Below are 12,595 nucleotides of genomic sequence, written 5' to 3'. Positions count from 1 at the left end.
AGCTCTGGGATTAGCCACATATGCGGGTGTTGACGTATTCCCTGTTCTGTGCTTAGATTCTGTGAGCTCCAGACTGTCTCTAAATCCTTATTAACTCCTTAAAACTCCACTTGACTCTGGGAAACGGACAGGCCCATCTCACACAAGGAACAGAGTGGCGAAGCATTTTTCTTCCCTCACCTCAAGGACGGTGACGGCTTTCAGCAGGAACAGCTGTGTCTGGCTGAGTGACACCCGAGTCACAGAGAAATCAGCAGTAAGGCAGGCTGGCCTGGCAGCCATAGGGAAGGAACAAAGATTGCTGGAGACATCGAGGGGCAGCTTCAGCCAGGAAGCAGCCACGAGAAAGAAATGATGCTGGTTATTTACACCGAGGAAACTTCATGCAGGGTATTCAAATAGTGGGAGCATCTGGGAAGATGACCGGGGAACAAGGAAGCAGCCCAGTGATGAGTAAAACTAGGAAGCCCCTGCTTGCTGCCCCCTGGGTAAAGAAAACAAGGGGGAGGGCAGTTAGGAAGCCGAGGGTTGGGGGTCCCTGGCAGAAGCTGCAGCCATGGTGAGCCGGGTGGATAGGAGCTAGAAGGGCCGGTAAGTGGAGGCTGAGCCTGCATCCCCCAGAAAAGGAGGGGAAACACCCCCACACCCCCCTCTGCTTCTACGCTCTCACCAGTCCCTCCCAGTACCCAAACCAGCTGGAAACCCGCAGACAGGAAAACCAGGGCACAGACACAGTGGCCAAGCCTCCTGGGCCACCACGGCCATGACGAAGGGGTGAGGGGCGTTCTGGGGCTGGTGGTATAACGTCATTCAACCAGCCAGGCTGCTTCCGGCCACGCCCCCTAAACTGGGTATTGATGAAATATGGCCTTCTTCTGTACTCCACGAAGATGGGGCCCGAACGTCGGATTATGTAGGTCTGAGAGAGGGAATGGATTGGGGTAACTAGAATGTGTTGGAGCTCCTGCAAAACTGCTAAAATTCGTTAGCATTCACCAGATTCAGGTCACCTTTGCCAAAGTTGGGATTAGCACAGGTGGGGCCACATAACGTGTCCTATCCAGACCTCAGTTCAACAAATATTTACCTTCTCTCTTATATGCAAAATGCTATCCCTAATCTTCTTTGAAATATAGACATAGGAGTGATTATTGCTGGATCTTAAGGCCTGTAGTCCCTGGGGTCAACTCCTTCCCAAACCATGGCTCAGAAGACCAAGGATTACACCATAATTACATCACAGAAAAACACGGGCAGCGGCAGCGCCTACGACTCTGTCATCTGTACACCTGGCTAGGAGGGCGGGTGCCTACCGACTCCGTCTATCTGCCCGTACTCAAGCGCGGAGTTTGGACGGGTCTAGGATCCCACATTCTTCAGCACAGTTCTCCTAAGAACCCACATCATGGAATTTGTGCTGGTTTCTGGAGGATAAGCCACAAAATGAAGACACTCAGACTTCAGAGGTTGGAGCTGCCCCTTTAATACCAAAAAGCAAGCTTATTTCAGCATCCTTGAGCTTTCTTCTTTCCCAGGCCTTGTTACAATGCATGAGCTGAGCAAAAGAGAGGAGGCCCCCAGCGTCCAAAAAAGAGTAATCAAGAGACACACTCTTAAGGAGACCAGGTCTCTTGCCCCAAACCCAAGAGCGCCTGTCCAGACCAAGAGCAGAGTCTGCATATGGCAGGTGCTTGTACATAGGACCATAGTCATTCCTGGATTTCCCACCACAGGAAGGTTAGATCAATCCTGGAATGATAGGAATAGTAATAATAATAGCTCTATTTGGTATTTTTCAGCAGCTTTATTGAGGTATAATTTACGCATCATGAAATTCATCCATTCTAAATGTATCTCCAAGGAGTTTGAGTAAATATATAGAGTTTTGCAATCAACACCACTAACCTGTTTCTGAATCCTTCCATCACCCCCAAACAGTCTCCCTGTGCCCATTGGAAGGCAATTCTTTCTCCCATACCCCAGCTCAACACAACCTCTAACCTCCCTCCTGCTTGCAGAGGTTGGCCTCTCCCACAAATTTCGTATAAATGGAATCATACAATATGTAGCCTTTTATGTCGGGCTTCTTTCACTTGCCAAAATATTTTGAGATTCATCCATGTCACTGCTTGTACCAACAGTTTGTTCCCTTTTATTGTTGAGAAATGGTCCCGCGATAGGGGAGGACCACACTGTGTTTCTCCGTCCACCCGTTAAGGGTGTTTGGATCGTTGCTACTTTGGGGCTGTTATAAATAACGATTTCACGATGCACATTTGTGCCCAAGTCTGTCTTACGCATAAGTTCTCATTTGTCTTGGGTAGATGCCTCCAATACACAGGGATGGAATTTCTCTATGATAAGTATATGTTTAACTTGTCAAGAAACTGCCAAACTATTTTCCAGCAATATCCAGGTGCTGTCCCTTCCTAGCCCCCGAGTCAGAGAAAGTAGTCTTCTTCTCTGCTTTGTTTCCTCACCCACCCACCTGTCTGCCCATGGGCGATTCCGGAAGGCTGGGTCGCAGACAGTCGGCTTCTTTTTAATTGCCTTTGCTTTTCAGAGGCATAAGCAGGGCAGAATACCAAATGTGACGTGCTACCTTTCCTGGAACCAGAAGCTAATGTAGGGTGAAAAGCATGAGCCACACGGCCCAGGTGCACATCAGGGCTCTGTCACCTCCTAACTGTGTGACCTGGTCTCAGCTCCCTGATTCGTAACGTAGGGATGTTCAAGGATGCATCAGTGCCTGTAAGATCCTCGGGACGGTTTTGAGCATGTGGTAAACATAGAAGGCTGTGTTTTTGTTATCATCCGAATTTAGAACCAATGTACTTGTCCTCAACACTCTCCCGCCTCTCCGCCGATGACAATTTCCAGAGCCATCGATACTCTCAGGCCCATAGCTGAGATCCTATGTTATGGACAGTAACCATGAGCACAGACTTGGGCTCTAGCTTTGCAGTTCACAGCCCATGCCTCACGTGAGGTAGACTTCTTACCGATGTGAGCTCTGTTCACCACTGGAGATTCGATCTTTACTGCCGAGCTCAGTGCAAGGCATGGACTGTGAACTCAGGAAATGTTTGCTGGCTAGAGCAATACAGTGGTGTCATATTTGCCTCAGTCCTGCCAACTGGACACCTCCTGGTCATCTTCTAACCACAGAGCATGAGTGTTCAAAAGGAGCTGAATATTCAGCCAGAATTGAAATACTTTAAAATAATGGCAATATTAGCTAACGTTGACAGAATGTGTCGGGGAGGAAAATTGTTTTAACTTTTTCCCTTTACCCTGGTAAATTCTCTGGCTGGGATCCTGCAAATTAGATTAACAAAAGACAGATTAACATGAGAAAAACAAGCAGAGTCTATCAACCCAGGTGTCTGGAGCAAGGTCCACCTGGGGGAACTCAGGAATGAGTAACCCAGAAGGGTGGTTAGCACTCAAGCTCGTAGAGCATTTTAGCAGAAGAACAATACATTTCGTAAAGAAGGGACAAGACAGAGACAAGTGGAGAGGTACATATAGGGGAATCTCTGGGGAACCGAGGGGGGGTAAAGGCTAAAAGTCAGTGGGGTTGTTTTGTAGACCACCCTGGTCTCCAGGCTGGTGAGGGTCTAGAAGTGTCTCTGGTGATTAAGAACCTGCTGTCCTTCCTGGTGGGGTTGGGGCTGGCAGAGAGCTTTTCTTGTGCCTGCTTCTCACCTGCCTTCAGCTCAAAACAATCCTTATGCCAAAGTGGCGTACTTCAGGGAGGCGTCATCTGAGCTCCTCCACACGTGTGACACTTGCCATGACAACGCTATTAAGTGTAAACTATGATTATCATCATCCCAAAGTGTGTCGCACTCATGCCGGCTTCAAGAACACCTTTAAGCCCCGATCGGCCTCAGGTGGCTGGGCTTTCCCAGTTTTAAGGCTTGTTCAGAGTTGAGGAATGAAAAAATACGAAAAACTGTATCGTGTTGTTAAAAAACAAACAAACAAACAAACAAACAAATCCACAGGTCCAAAATGGTGTCATGTAGATGAGTTCCCAAATTGGGGCTTCATATAGAACCAGCAGTTTCACCTTCCCCAAGAATGGGGCCCTTCATGGATTTTTCTGTCTGGGCCCATGGATCTGCCACCCTGGGTCCTCTCCACCCCACAAAGAAAGATGAGTCATCTGTGTAATAAGACCCTTCTCCTCCCAGAAAGGGCCTCGCCTGGAACCAACCCTTTTCTTTTGCTAATAACTTTCTTGCCCCCACCTTCCTTCTACAAAAACTTTCCATTATGTACAAGTCTCTACTATCTGTTTGGGTGCTGTCCGATTTATGAATCATGTAATAAAGCCGATTAGATGTTTGAATTTACTTGGTTGGATTTTATTATTTTAACAGTGTAATTGAGGATATTATATAATGCAGGATCGTTGAGCACCACAGTCAAGAAAGAATTCTTGAGACGTTTTTGGTGCAAAAAGGTGGTTTTATTCTAGCACGGGGACAGGACCCGTGGGCAGAAAGAGCTGCTGCCCTGGGGTTGCGTGGAGTGACTGATTGTGCAGGGTTTTCTGTCCTTGGGAGGCGAAGGTGATGTTAGGGCTCCAGGAAATTGAGTCTATAGGTTCCTGGAGGTCTGACTGTTAGTAAGGTTGTGTTTTTCTTATAAATCGTTAAGACAGTGACAAACTACTGTGGAGTTCATGCCCTGCGTGACTGGGATCTTTGTCAGCTGACCATTTGTTTTTCCCTGGCCTTCGTTCCTAGGCAGTGAGGAGTGCCTGAGGAACATAATACATATCCCACCTTAAGAGGGTGGTTTGCGGGGTGGTTTGCAAAGCTCGTGCTTTGCCCTCAGCTTGCCTTTTGCTCTCTCATCATTATATACAACTCTTTCCATCTGGGCGAGTCCCTGGCTGTCCAAAGCAGAGCTCTGATAAAGACTGAATTTGAGAAGGTGTTTATTCCCAGGAACCTGAGCGGGGCTCACTCGCTCCTAGCCTTAAATTCCTCCCCCACACATACTGTACGTGGGAATGTCTCACTGCAGTGAAGGAAAAGAACAAGGCCCACAGCACGAAGGACCCCATTCACCTGAGATGCCCAGCCCCTGCCCTGCTGGCTTTGGACACTCAGCCCTTGGCCAGACTCCGGGTTTCCCTCAGGAGGTTGGGGGGAGTCCCTGGAGCTCCGCGTTGTAGCCAGGGATCCCAGAAATGGGTGAGTGGGCTGGAGAGGTCTGCATGTATGAAGCTGGATGCCCTGGCATCACCTGATCGGATCAGCCACGTGTTGGGGGAAAAGGAGAAACTTATAAAACAGAACTCATACAGGCCAAATTCCCCAACAAAACAAAATCACAGGCAAAAAAAAAAAAAAGCTAACTCCCCAACAAGCAATCAAACACAAAAAGAAAAACAAACAACAAAAGGAGGGACAAAAAAGATTTAACAATACAAACTTAGAGACAGAAGAAGAAAGAGGGAAGAATGAATAGGGATTAAATCCCAGTAATGAAACAGGAAAGAGAAGTAATGCAGATTTGCCCCAGTAACTTAGATTAAAGTTTTTGAAAGACATCATATTTAGAAAGGACTAAGGGAAACAGAAGGAGTATATAAATAAATGACATTTAGGATAACACATGGAAGCTGAGCACATTACAAGGATCTCTCCGACCTTTGTTGGAAGGGCTAAGTTGTCACCAGTGCTTTTAAAGGTGATGTGACCTCAATTTAAGTTTAAAATGCTCTTTTCCTTTGACCGAGCAATCTCACTTCTAAAAGGCCCATCTCGCAGAAATATCTACACGTGTCCAATGATAAGCAAAGATACGCTTCGCTGCTTTGGTTGTAAAAAGTCACCAAAAATGAATACAAATATATCAATAAAGTTCCGTTTAAGTAAATCATGGTGCAAACCGTACTGGAGAGCCCTGAAATGAATGTGATAGGCTAATGGCAAGAGCACATTCAGAGTAATGTGTCTACACAGCCTTGCTCTGTACCAACCTTTGGGCTTTGTATGTACACGTAGGGTATATACATGCACACAGGGTGTTCTGTGTTACGTAAATTGGCGTAAAGATGTGGAAGGCTATCCACCAAGTCAACAACAGGGTACCTCTGCCAAGTAAGCAGTGGTATAAAGTAGGGTATTTAATATTTAACCCTAAGTATTTAGGTCTTACTTTTGTTAATTTTAAAGCCTGGAAAGGAAAACTGACTGACATTGTCTTCCCCTGCGGCAGAGGGAAGAGACTTGGGGGAAGACAGCACAGCACACACACTCGAGTGGGTCCGCGTCTCTGCAGCCCCAGAACCCTGCCTCGCCCGTGAGCTCTAATTCTGTACTACCCACGTTCCGTGCCAGAAACAGAAACCATTCCGTGCATTTTGGGCAGAAATGATGCAAAGAATCGGGTGCTCAGAAAAGCACTGGCAGGGCCAGAAAATGGGATCTCAACACCATCTCCAGGAATGAGCCCAAGAACTGATGCTCCCCAGGAGTGTCCCCAGTTAGAGAGCAGGCCTTCAGGAGGCAGCCTTGGCGACTCTGGAGTTCAAGAAGACACCTCCACGGCTGCGTCATCCAGGGATCAGGGACCCACTGCCACGGACTGCAGTGCCCTGGACACCAAAGCAGTCACACCTGCCAGTGAGTCGGTCCTCACAGCGCAAAACAGCCGCATTGGCGGTCCCCCAGATGCAGCCTCCGCATCACAACTGCCTGTGGTCACCTCGGAAGCCAGAGGCTGCAGCCTGCCACCTGTTACTTTAACTCCCGCAGACAACAACAAAAAGCCATTGGACAATAGCTTCTGCCCTCCAAATCACCTGTGAGTGCTTCTAATTGGCAGAATCCATAAATAGAAACCCTCTCTGTAAAAGTCTACTTCTATGCCAATAGGTTAAACAGTCTTCCTGGTCACTGTATACCCAGGACATAGAAAATGAGTTGAGTGCCAGCTAACAAACAGGTGGTGAGCAGAGTGTTTAAAATGCATGGTCTCAAGTGCCTTCCCAGAGGCTGCCACCCTCCCTTCCCATGGAGGATTTCATGGGTTGATCACCCAAGAGTGACCTCAGCCAGGAGGATAAAAGATCTTTCTCTGCAAAAGGGACCAGACCTGGAGAAAAGTCTCATTATTACTACTACTCTTGGGGTTGCCCAACTTATGTTGAGATAGAGCTCTGCCCACCACCCCCGTAGGGTGGATTACCAGTCATTTGAGGAAATCCTATAGCATGAAAGACAGAAAAAAAAAAGAAAGAGATAGAAAGGAAAAACAACTTAGGGGAAAAAAAGCATAGAGACTGGCAGACAATGGAATTTTTAAAATAAAGACTACATAGGAGGCCCCTTGACTGACCAAACACTGAGATGTGAAACTTCACAAAGCCACTCAAATACAGGTGGGAGCAAGGAGTCAAATAATTCCAAGATGACACAGAGCTAGGGTATGTTTGGGTTTTAACCAGTAGAGTAGAGAATCTTTGTCGAACACCCATGGAATTCAGTACAGACCCTAGAAGAGTAATATCTTAAATTCTAGAAGAATCACACACACAAAAAAAAGTTTAAAAAAAGGTAAGCTAATTAGACAATAATGAAGCTCAACAGAACTAATGGAGTGTTAATACAAAATAAAGCAGAACAAGAGAAAAAAGGAACAAAGAATAGATGAGACAAATAGCAAGATGGTGGACTAGAGTCCAAGCATATTGATACTTATATTAGATATACATGGTTTAAACACTCCATTTAAAAGGCATAGATAGGATATCATACTCAATGGGGAAAAACTGAGAGTTTTTCCCCTAAGGTCAGGAACACGGCTGGGATGTCCACTATCACCACTGCTGTTCAACATAATACTAGAAGTCCTAGCCTCAACAATCAGACAACAAAAAGAAATAAAAGGCATCTGAATCAGCAAAGAAGAAGTGAAACTCTCACTTTTGGCAGATGATAGGATACTTTATGTGGAAATCCCAAAGACTCCACCCCAAAACTGCTAGAACTCATACAGGACTTCAGTAAAGTGGCAGGATATAAAATGAATACACAGAAATCAGTTGCATTTCTATACACCAACAACAAGACAGAAGAAAGAGAAATTAAGGAGTCGATCCCATTTACAATTGCACCCAAAACCATAAGATACCTAGGAATAAATTTAACCAAAGAGGCAAAGGATCTGTACTCAGAAAACAATAAAATACTCATGAAAGAAATTGAGGAAGACACAAAGAAATGGAAAAACGTTCCATGCTCATGGATTGGAAGAACAAATATTGTGAAGATGTCAATGCTACCTAGAGCAATCTACACATTTAATGCAATCCCCATCAAAATACCATCCACTTTTTTCAAAGAAATGGAACAAATAATCCTAAAATTTGTATGGAACCGGAAAAGACCCCAAATAGCCAGAGGAATGTTGAAAAAGAAAAGCAAAGCTGGTGGCATCACAATTCCGGACTTCCAGCTCTATTACAAAGCTGTCATCATCAAGACGGTATGGTACTGGCACAAAAACAGACACATAGATCAACGGAACAGAATAGAGAGCCCAGAAATGGACCCTCAACTCTATGGTCAACTCATCTGCGACAAAGCAGGAAAGCATGTCCAATGGAAAAAAGACAGTCTGTTCAACAAATGGTGTTGGGAAAATTGGACAGCCACATGCAGAAGAATGAAACTGGACCATTTCCTTACACCACACACAAACATAGACTCCAAATGGTTGAAAGACCTAAACGTGAGACAGGAGTCCATCAAAATCCTAAAGGAGAACACAGGCAGCAACCTCTTCAACCTCAGCCACAGCAACTTCTTCCGAGAAACATTGCCAAAGGCAAGGGAAGCCAGGGCAAAAAGGAACTATTGGGATTTCATCAAGATAAAAAGCTTTTGCACAGCAAAAGAAACAGTCCACAAAACCAAAAGACAACTGACAGAATGGGAGAAGATATTTGCAAATGGCATATCAGATAAAGGGCTAGTAGCCAAAATCTATAAAGAACTTATCAAACTCAACACCCAAAGAACAAAGAATCCAATCAAGAAATGGGCAGAAGACAGGAACAGACATTTCGGCAAAGAAGACATCCACATGGCCAACAGACACATGAAAAAGTGCTCAACATCACTCGGCATCAGGGAACTACAAGTCAAAACCTCAATGAGATACCACCTCACACCCGTCAGAATGGCTAAAATTAGTAAGTCAGGAAACGACAGATGTTGGCGAGGATGTGGAGAAAGGGGAGCCCCCCTACACTGTTGGTGGGAATGCAAGCTAGTGCAGCCACTCTGGAAAACAGTCTGGAGTTTCCTCAAACAGTTGAAAACAGAGCTACCGTACGACCCAGGAATTGCACTACTGGGTATTTACCCCAAAGATACAAATGTAGTAATCCGACGGGGCACATGCACCCCAATGTTTATAGCAGCAATATCCACAATAGCCAAACTATGGAAAGAGTCTAGATGTCCATCAACAGATGAATGGATAAAGAAGATGTGGTGTATATATACAATGGAATATTATGCAGCCATCAAAAAATGAAATCTTGCCATTTGCAATGACGTGGATAGAACTAGAAGGTATTATGCTAAGCAAAATAAGTCAATCAGAGAAAGACAAGTATCATATGATCTCACTGATATGAGGGATTTGAGAAATAAGACAGAGAATCATAGGGGAAGGGAGGGAAAAACGAAACAAGATGAAACCAGAGAAGGAGACAAACCATAAGAGACTCTTAATCTCAGGAAACAAACTGAGGGTTGCTGGAGTGGAGAGGGGGTGGGAAGGTTGGGGTGGCTGGGTGATGGATATTGGGGGGGTAAGTACTATGGTGAGTGCTGTGAATTGTGTAAGACTGATGAATCACAGACCTGTACCCCTGAAACAAATAATATATTATATGTTAATTAAAAATTAAAAAATTAAATAAAATAAATAAAAGGCATAGACATTCAGACTGGATAAAAAGTAAAATCTTTTTATATGCTATCTATAAGAAACAAATAACACTGTCTCTATGCACAGAGGTCATGGTTATCAATATTGGATATTCCAAAAACAATTTGTAAACTAGTAGAACTAATATGTGAGTTTAGAAGGACACAGAATACAAAGTATTTAAAAGATCGATAGTATTTTTATATTCTAGAAAATAAAACAGAAATTGATATATTTTTAAGCAGTATCATTTAGTATTATATCAGGAAACAAGATATTTAGGGACAAATTTAGAAATACATGCAAGATTTCTATGCTAAAATATACAGAATATTGACGAGAGAAATTAAGAACACCTAAATAAATGAAGATAAATACTGTGCGCGTGGACTGGAAGACTTAATATGGCTAAGAGGTCAATTCTTCCCCAAATGTTTCTCTAGATTCAACACAATCCTGCTAAAAATTACCAGTACTTTTTTCCCCTCGAAATCGACAAACTGATTCTAAAATTTATATGGATAAGCAAAGGAGTTAGAGTAGCAAACATAATTTTGAAAAAGAACCAGTTTGGAGGACTTTTACTACCTTATATCAAGACTTCCTATACAGGGGCAGTAATTAAGACAGGATGCTATAATGAAAAGATAGACATCCAGACCACGGGAGCAGAACGGAGTCCAGGAAGAGATGGACACGTGTATGGTCAACTGGTTTTCTACAAAGGGGCCTGGGTAACGCAAGGAGAAGGGATAGTCTTCTCAACAAAAGGTGCTGAAACACGTGGACACCTTTTCATCCAAGGGCAGAAGCTGTCCAGCTAGTGTCCCAGTCTCTAGGGCATACCCTCCTCCAGTCTATACCCACAAAGTAGCTGAGCTGTCCTTCCCAAACATTAGGCATTCCCCTGTTCGTCCCTCATGGCTTCCCTCAAGACAGTCCTCAAGAGGTACTACCCACTCCTTAGGACGCAGTCTCTTTATGATGCACTTCATGAGCCCCATATCTTGCCTTCCTTCCCTTGTGCTCTGTATTTTAACCATAATGAACTTAACAATTCCCCATATATGCTCTGTTCCGACCTCATCCTTAGAAGGTTTCCTCTGCCTGGCCTGCCAGTCTTCACCTGCCCTCCATATGCTTTAGTATTACCTCCTCCCGGAAGCTCCCAGGACAGTCCACGACTAGGTAGGGACCCCTCTCATGTGTCCTTAGCTAACTATGCTCACCCTTACCTTTAGTACTTGTCATACAATCCCGTAATTGCCTATTTACCTGTCTTTATCTGCATCTCTCACAGACAGTGCGATCTAGGAGGGCAGGTGCTACATCCTCCTGATGGTGGCGTCCCCAGCCTCCAGCACAGAGCTTGACACATGCAGGGCTCAACAACTGTGGGTTGGATCATCCAGTTATTACCTGCGCATCATATTCCATGAATAAAGAGAAGAGGTATTTGCCAAAGAGTGAGCTCCTCTGACGGATGCAAGCAGCTTTGAGTGTTTCTTGGTAAAATGTTCATTCAGCCTTGCCCGTCTTTGATTTGTTGTCAGAACAAGCCTATTAGCAAGTTCAGCACCAGGCAGAAGTCACAGAGAATCCCGTGAGGAAAAAAGAGGTTGAGCGAATTGAAATATTTCAGCCTGAAGTAAACAATGATGAAGTATTGGCAAGTAATCATTTTAAATAGTTGAGGTTTATCTTAATGGAGTGTCCTCATCTGTTATTCACTCGCACTTAGGACAGGATGAGAAGAGTTTATTTCAGCCAGGAGGCTTTCAGTTGTATATAAGGGAAGTAATCCCGGCTGAAGGATGGTAGAGAAGTTCGCTGCCCTCCCCGGTAGGCTTGATGGGTCAGTGGACTCCCACCCCTTCACCTGCGCGTCTGCAGAACGCTAACGGAGCATTCCCGCCTAGCCCAGTGATGACAGGAAACAAGCCCACTGCTCTGAACTGCTAAGTCCTGGGTCCATTTTACTATGATCTTCACAACCAATATTTGCTGAAACTCAGAAAACTAAACTTCCAAGATACTTCCAGCGAAGTAGAGCTCCTCAGCACATTTTAGTCAATGCTTCCCTCTAGTGTGTGGCTTTGGCATGGCACTAGCCCAGGGTTGGGACCATAGAGACCTAGAGTTTGAGGAAACCGAGAGACTTTCCCAAACTCCCTTCAGCTGGCGTATTTTCACACATAAGGAAACTGAAACGCCAGGTGTGTTGCCCCAGGTCACACAGCTGGGGGCTGGCAGAGGGAGCTAGCTGCAGGACCCCAGTCTCCCACCTTTTGCCATCCCCAGGTAAGAGGCGGTGCAGACAGCAACGTAACAAAGGTGGGGATCAGGGAGCACATCTCCTGCTAGGCTTTCGAAATCCAACCAACCATAAGGCACAGTCCTTGCCCCTAGGAGTGTGCAATCTAAAACACAAAAGATGATAACATAGCCCAAATAAAAAACAGTCCAAATTCCTGCAAGCCAGTGTCTTTCTGAGAGATAATTGGGATTTGTTTATTGGAATGCTGGAATTTCAGTGTGGAGAAATAGATGAAGATTGACAGGATGATGGAAAAGAAAGACCACAGAACAGTTTGGTCCATGCAAAGGGCTGAGTGTTTCTTCCAGCTCT

The sequence above is a fragment of the Callorhinus ursinus genome, unplaced genomic scaffold (genome assembly GCF_003265705.2).
Source record: "Callorhinus ursinus isolate GAN/ISIS: 27379988/994484 unplaced genomic scaffold, GSC_fseal_2.0 scaffold36, whole genome shotgun sequence".
NCBI lineage: Eukaryota > Metazoa > Chordata > Mammalia > Carnivora > Otariidae > Callorhinus > Callorhinus ursinus.
The sequence above is the reverse complement of the archived record's forward strand: the minus strand, read 5'-3'. Positions refer to the sequence as shown.